Source organism: Oncorhynchus tshawytscha, linkage group LG02 (genome assembly GCF_018296145.1).
Source record: "Oncorhynchus tshawytscha isolate Ot180627B linkage group LG02, Otsh_v2.0, whole genome shotgun sequence".
In the NCBI taxonomy this organism is placed as follows: domain Eukaryota; kingdom Metazoa; phylum Chordata; class Actinopteri; order Salmoniformes; family Salmonidae; genus Oncorhynchus; species Oncorhynchus tshawytscha.
The window spans coordinates 66,879,960-66,888,255 of NC_056430.1; positions in this window are offsets into that span (position 1 = coordinate 66,879,960).

Below are 8,296 nucleotides of genomic sequence, written 5' to 3' on the forward strand. Positions count from 1 at the left end.
GAAAACAACAGCTAAGAATAGAGACGTAAAGTCTCACAAACGACAGGGCTGCTTCACCACACTTTTCACACAGTTGATATAAACATACTTTGACTGTATTAACACATACGTCAGGGGTAGGTAAATAGACTCAGCTGCAGGGTGATGTTTGTCGGAGATAATGTCAGTGGGGCCAGAAAATAATTATAATAAGTTGTACATTGCAAAATGTAGGCCTCAGTTTAATCTTGATTTCAACAAAGATGTTTACAAGCTTGAGTGATGCAGCTCAACTTGAATGCAAATATATGTATGTGTGTTTGTATATGTATGTATATATATATACACACACACTGCTCAAAAAAATAAATGGAATACTTAAACAACACAATGTAACTCCAAGTCAATCACACTTCTGTGAAATCAAACTGTCCACTTAGAAAGCAACAATGATTGACAATAAATTTCACATGCTGTTGTGCAAATGGAATAGACAACAGGTGTAAATTATAGGCAATTAGCAAGACACCCCCAATAAAGGAGTGGTTCTGCAGGTGGTGACCACAGACCACTTCTCAGTTCCTATGCTTCCTGGCTGATGTTTTGGTCACTTTTGAATGCTGGCAGTGCTTTCACTCTAGTGGTAGCATGAGATGGAGTCTACAACCCACACAAGTGGCTCAGGTAGTGCAGCTCATCCAGGATGGCACATCAATGTGAGGTGTGGCAAGAAGGTTTGCTGTGTCTGTCAGCGTAGTGTCCAGAGCATGGAGGCGCTACCAGGAGACAGGGCAGTACATCAGGAGATGTGGAGGAGGCCGTAGGAGGGCAACAACCCAGCAGCAGGACCGCTACCTCCGCCTTTGTGCAAGGAGGAGCAGGAGGAGCACTGCCAGAGCCATGCAAAATTACCTCCAGCAGGCCACAAATGTGCATGTGTCTGCTCAAATGGTCAGAAACAGACTCCATGAGGGTGGTATGAGGGCCAGACGTCCACAGGTGGGGGTTGTGCTTACAGCCCAACACCATGCAGGACATTTGGCGTTTGGCACAAAATGAGCAGCAACCAGATTTTGTCTCACCTGTCCATATGTTGCTGCGGTGCTCACTGATCCGTGTCTTAAGGCTCCTACAGGTTTTCCCTAGGCAAGACAGACCACGAGGACATTTCAACATGAATGGATGCAGGTAATCAGGCCTTTGCTCTCAAATCTTTGTCCTGTGCGGTTGGTGGGTAAGTGAGTTGCATTTGTATGTGCATTGAGCACATTGGCCACATTTGTAATTACCCTCCGGAACCTTGTCCAAGAAAGTTCCCCTTTTCTCTGGTGGGTAATCAGATTTAACCACAATGTCTCATGTTTGGGGGTCTTTTAAAGTCCTTATGTGGGGGATATTTAAAAATGGGTTTCAATTGTGGGTCACTATCAATAATGTACCAGTGCTTCCTGAGAATGTTCTTAAATGCCGTCCCCAATGGTGAGTATTGGGTGATGCATGAGGGGACATGTTCTGCTTTTTCTTTAACTTTTGGTTGAAGGCTTTCCAACTGTGTTAGTCCTCCAAAACTATCATTGGCATGTTTTACCCAATTGTCTTTGTGCCCCCTTTCCTTAAACCTTTGAGGTAAATAGTTCTATCTACTATTATAAACATACACCTACCATTCACTACTACCAGAGTGGAGCTTCTTCCTTGGTTGATATCATTTTCATTGACTTTTGCGTAAACACACCAGCAGATACCTGTGATGGTAATGGTCAGTTGGTCCCTCAGTCTTCACTCTGTCCCAGTAGCCATTCCTGGGGGTCAGCTTGGAGTCATGCTGGTAGTAATACAGCACCTCCCTGTCCCTGTTCAGCCCAACATACAGGTACATTCCTTCCTGGTCTTTTAGAGTGGTGGAGCACTTCATGGTAACCTGTCTTTACCTGGAGAATGGTTTCTATTGAAAATAGGTGGAAGAAACAGAAACCATGATTTGGTGCAATATAACACATAGACTTCTTACTAAAAACAAAACTTCATAGTTTAACTTTAATTCCTGCACCCGTTTCCCCCCAGAAAGGTTTAAATGCCTTCTAAAAGCAAGGACTATTATATATTTTTACTTTGGTTGGGTAGTAATATATGTGACTGGCACTTTTAATTGAGCTAATCACTTTCCGAAAAAAGATGTCCAACTAAATTGATACTTCATGGTTCAAATACATTTTAATATTTTTTTTTTAAAAGTGTTACAGTATTTAATTTTTTTGTTGTTGCAGAATAGTCAGCATGGCCTAGGTGTTGTTGCCTACTATCACCACCTGGGGTCAGCCAGGATCCAGTTGCAGAGGGAGTTGTTCAGTCCAAGGGTCCCAAACTTGTGGTCTGTAGATCTGTTGGGGCGGTATGAAAATTGGAGTGGGTCTAGGGCACGGTTCCCCAACTGGTGGTCCGCGGGATGATTTTGGCATGCGGGTGGTTTTATTTGGCCCCCTAAGTTTTGAGAATTAAAAAGAAAATAAATGCAGTATATATACACAGTGCATTCAGAAAGTATTCAGACCCCATGACTTTTTCCACATTTTATTACATTACAGCCTTATTCTAATAGGTTACACTGTTTTTACCCCCTCATCAATCTACACACAATACACCATAACGACAAAACAAAAACAGGTTTTTAAACATTTTTATATATATATAAAACTAACTGAAATATTGCATTTACATAAGTATTTAGATCCTTCACTCAGTACTTTGTTGAAGCACCTTTGGCAGCAATTACAGCCTGGAGTCTTCTTGGGTATGACACTACAAGCTTGGATAGGGAGTGTCACTGCGCAGCTTTTTTTCAGATCTCTCCAGAGATGTTCGATCGGGTTCAAGTACTGGCTCTGGTTGGCCACTCAAGGACATTCAGAGACTTGTCTCAAAGCCACTCCTACACTGCCAGCTGGGCTGTGCATGCTCTGAGTACTCACCCTGGAATACTTCCGGCATTGCGAGTGTTGACCAGATTTAAAAAACCTTACATCGGCCTCAGAGAGCAAGAACACCCAGCCCTCTTTGACTGCAGGGGCCCTTGTGAATGGCTCAGTGTTGTTTTTAGTAGAAAAGTGCATAAGATGCATTGGATTTGTCTGGTAGAGAGGCTTACAGTGGGGCAAAAAAAGTATTTAGTCAGCCACCAATTGTGCAAGTTCTCCCACTTAAAAAGATGGTTTTCACTCAAAATCTCACGATACATGGCCCCATTCATTCTTTCCTTTACACAGATCAGTCGTCCTGGTCCCTTTGCAGAAAAACAGCCCCAAAGCATGATGTTTCCACCCCCATGCTTCACAGTAGGTATGATGTTCTTTGGATGCAAACTCAGCATTCTTAGTCCTCTAAACATGACGAGTTGAGTTTTTACCAAAAAGTTATATTTTGGTTTCATCTGACCATATGACATTCTCCCAATCTTCTTATGGATCATCCAAATGCTCTCTAGCAAACTTCAGACAGGCCTGGACATGTACTGGCTTAAGCAGGGGGACACGTCTGGCACTGCAGGATTTGAGTCCCTGGCGGTGTAGTGTGTTACTGATGGTAGGCTTTGTTACTTTGGTCCCAGCTCTCTGCAGGTCATTCACTAGGTCGCCCCGTGTGGTTCTGGGATTTTTGCTCACCGTTCTTGTGATCGTTTTGACCCCACGGGGTGAGATCTTGCGTGCAGCCCCAGATCGAGGGAGATTATCAGTGGTCTTGTATGTCTTCCATTTCCTAATAATTGCTCCCACAGTTGATTTCTTCAAACCAAGCTGCTTACCTATTGCAGATTCAGTCTTCCCAGCCTGGTGCAGGTCTACAATTTTGTTTCTGGTGTCCTTTGACAGCTCTTTGGTCTTGGCCATAGTGGAGTTTGGAGTGTGACTGTTTGAGGTTGTGGACAGGTGTCTTTTATACTGATAACAAGTTCAAACAGGTGCCATTAGTAACGAGTGGAGGACAGAGGAGCCTCTTAAAGAAGAAGTTACAGGTCTGTGAGAGACAGAAATCTTGCTTGTTTGTAGGTGACCAAATACTTATTTTCCACCATATTTCGCAAATAAATTAATTAAAAATCCTACAATGTGATTTTCTGGATTTTTTTCCCTCATTTCGTCTGTCATAGTTGAAGTGTACCTATGATGAAAATGACAGGCCTCTCTCATTTTTTTTAAGTGGAAGAACTTGCACAATTGGTGGCTGACTAAATACTTTTTTGATCCCACTGTATATGTTCCATTTGCTGGTTAGCTAGTAATTTTTTGCCATATTAATAAACGTAGATGTGAAAAGAGTCAAAACAAGAGAGATCGTATCAAGAAATAAGTCCTCTACGATTCCCCACAGTGAATTAACAAAGAATGTTGACATAATATGGAGTGACGAGTGAGAATTATTCTTGCAAGCTGACATGACGTTGCATGATGTAGCCTAATAAAAGGAATTTTCATACGTCACAAGATAAAAATGTATTCAACCAAATTAAACTCGCTATATCATTTTCCATAGCAATCAGATTCAACTCTGACTGCTATCGAGTTTAAATAAATCCCTGTTGTACGTGTAAAACTATAGTCAAGTCCAGCCCCAAGGACCGCCAGAGGGCTCTATTATTCCAGACGTTGTCTGATCCCTGGTGTCCCAAGGCAGTCAGCCCAGCGTGTGATACACTCGTGCTTGCCCGCGACGAGCAGGTACATAAAACATCCTCCATTCAGGCTGTAAAGGCATTGGTTTCCTCCTAAACTAGCTTCAATGGCAACCAGGCCTAAAAACCAGGGAAAATACCGGTATCGTCCGAAACCAAATAAAATGTGCTAACACCATGCTAGGGTGGTTAATGCTACTTCCGGAGGTTGCATACAGCCAATCCAATTTCACCATTCTGTTGTTTACCCCTTGGATGAACTCACCTGTGACTATGGCATCACCTTGGTCTGCGGTAGGATAAGGGGGGTGAGGCAATAAATAGGCCATAGTGGCAAAATGAAATACAGTATGGCAAATTAAACACTGGGGTGATAGATGTGCAGAAGATGAGTGTGCAAGTAGTGGTACTGGGGTGCAAAGGAGCAAAATAAATAACAATGATGAGGTAGTTGGATGGGCTATTTACAGATTGGATATGTACAGGTGCAGTGATCTGCCCTGACAGCTGGTGCTTAAAGCTAGTGAGGGAGATATGAGTATCCAGCTTCAGTGAATTTTGCAGTTCGTTCCAGTCATTGGCAGCAGAGAACTGGAAGGAAAGGTGGCCGAAGGAGGAACTGGCTTTGGGGGTGACCAGTGAAATATACCTGCTGGAGCACGTGCTGCCATGGTGACCAGTGAGCTGAGATAAGGCGGGGCTTTACCTAGCAAAGACTTATAGATGACCTGGAGCCAGTGGGTTTGGCGACGGATATGAAGCAAGGGCCAGCCAACGAGAGCATACAGGTCGCAGTGGTGGGTAGTATATGGGGCTTTGGTGACAAAACATATGACACTGATCGACTGCATCCAATTTGCTGAGTAGAGTGATGGAGGCTATTTTGTAAATGACATCACCAAAGTCAAGGATTGGTAGGATAGTCAGTTTTACTAGGGTATGTTTGGCAGCATGAGTGAAGGATGCCTTGTTGCGAAAGAGAAAGCCGATTCTAGATTTCATTTTGGATTGGAGATGCTTAATGTGAGTCTGGAAGGAGAGTTTACAGTCTAGCCAGACACCTAGGTATTTGTAGTTGTCCACATATTCTAAGTAAGAACCAGAGTAGTGATGATGGACAGGTGTGGACAGGGATCGGTTGAAGAGCATGCATTTAGTTTTGCTTGCATTTAAGAGCAGTTGGAGGCCACGGAAGGAGAGTTGTATGGCATTGAAGCTCGTCTGGAGGTTTGTTAACAGTGTCCAAAGAAGGACCAGGAGTATACAGAATGGTGTCGTCTGCATAGAGGTAGATAAGAGAATCACCAGCAGCAAGAGCAACATCATTGATGTATACAGAGAAAAGAGTCAGCCTGAGGATTGAACCCTGTGGCACCCCCATAGAGACTGCCAGAGGTCTGGACAACAGGCCCTCCGGTTTGACACACTGAAGTCTGTCAGAGAAGTAGTTGGTGAACCAGGCGAGGCAGTCAATTGAGAAACTAAGGCTGTTGAGTCTGCCGATAAGAGTCCAATGAATACAGCTGCACAGTATTGTGTCTTATCGATGGGGGTTATGATATCATTTAGGACCTAGAGCGTGACCAGCTCAGAAACCTGATTGCATTGTGGAGAAGGTACGGTGGGATTCGAAATGGTCGGTGATCTGTTAACTTGTCTTGCGAAGACTTTAGAAAGACAGGGTAGGATAGATATAGGTCTGTAGCAGTTTGGGTCTAGAGAGTCTCCCCCTTTGAAGAGGGGGATGACCGCTGCAGCATTCCAATCTTTGGGGATCTCAGACGATACGAAAGAGGTTGAACAAGCTAGTAATAGGGGTTGCAACAATTTTGGCAGATACTTTTAGGAAAAGAGGCTCCAGATTGTCTAGCCCTGCTGATTTGTATGGGTTCCGATATTGCAGCCCTTTCAATCAATTCGCATATGGTGTCCAGGGCACTGCTGTGGGCAGAAGGTGGTTTATAGCAAGCGGCAACGGTGAGAGACTTGTTTCCGGAGAGGCAGATTTTTAAAAGTATACGCTCAAATTGTTTGGGCACAGACCTGGATAGTAAGACAGAATTCATACTCCCCGGTGTCTGCCATCTTGGTATTTGTCAACAACATGAAGACATTCATATTCTTGTTTCTCCAGGATGGCTCAGCCATTCGAGCACTGTCATTCTAAAACAAAGTAATTCTGGCTCATGCTGTGCTGTTCAATCACAATGCAGGATATTCAGCCACTATTGGAGGACAATGGAAATTGAATAGAACTGCATTCCAATGCATTTCAACATGTGGCCATCATAACACCCTGGTGAAGACTATACACTGAGTATACAAAACATTAACACCTGCTCTTTCCATTACATAAACTGACAAGGTGAATCCAGGTGAAAGCTATGATCCCTTAATGATGTCACTTGTTAAATCCACTTACATCTGTGTAGATGAAGGGGAGGAGACAGGTTAAATAAGGAGTTTTAGGCCTTGAGACAATTGAGACATGGATTTTGTATGTGTGCCATTTAGAAGGTGAATGGGCAAGAAAAAATATTTAAGTGCCTTTGAACGGGGTAGGTGACATGCGGACCGGTTTCTGTCAAGAAATGCAATGCTGCTGAGTTTCACGCTAAACTGTTTCCCGTGAGTATCAAAAATGGTCCAGCCAACTGTGGGTCAGCTAGGTGTTACGCTGGTAAAAATATCGCACCTCTACGCCCCTGTCCAGCCCAACAGAGCATTGGCGGCAGATGGGAGGAGCTATAGGAGGACGGGCTCATTGTAATGGCTGGAAACAATAAATGGAACGGAGTCAAACAAGTAGTTTCTATATGTTTGATACCGTACCATGGATTCCAGCTATTACAATGAGCACTTCCTCCTATAGCTCCTCCCACCAGCCTCTGACATACAGGTATATTACTTCTTGTTCTTTTAAAAAAGTGGAGCACTTCATGGTAAACTTCTCCCCCGTCTTCACCCAGAGAATGGCTTCTATAGAAAAGACTGGGAAGAAAGAGGAACCATGGTTGTTAGAGTCAAAGAGGATACATATGTCCCATACTGATGATTTAATACAGAGTCAACCTTGATTGGTGGATTTGGATTCTCAGAATATTAAGTATACTTATTCATGTCACTGAGGGAGAGGGGAATGTATAATGTTCACATTCTGTCTGGATATGTTATCGTTAGCCATCAGGGATCCTATGGGAGGAGAAAAGACACGGTCTGGTTCGAGTCACCATGACCGCCGTGATTGGGGAGGAGTGAGCACTTTGGGGCAGAGGTCAGGTCAGATGAAGTGAGGAAGAACAGATATCACTAAGGTTCTGTCTAGCAACAGAGATGCATTGGCTGTTCAGATGTGTAGGAGGAGACTCGGCATAGGAGAAAGGGTTAAATATCAGAGCTTGTGTGAATATGTCTTGTCTGTCCAGCTGTTCGATCCTTTGGGGTGAAGATACTTGGTTTAAGCTTTCATAGTGTCTGTCGAGTTCTTACTCTGATATATAGAACCTAAACGTGGGAAGAAACAGCTTGCCTAACCTGCTGCTGAGGTCAATTCATTGAGTGACAAGTGGGACAACAGAAAACACCTCAGAAGTGGCATCACCTCAGCTGGCTGTGTACTGCTGTCTCTGTCTTATATCTGCTTATAACGAC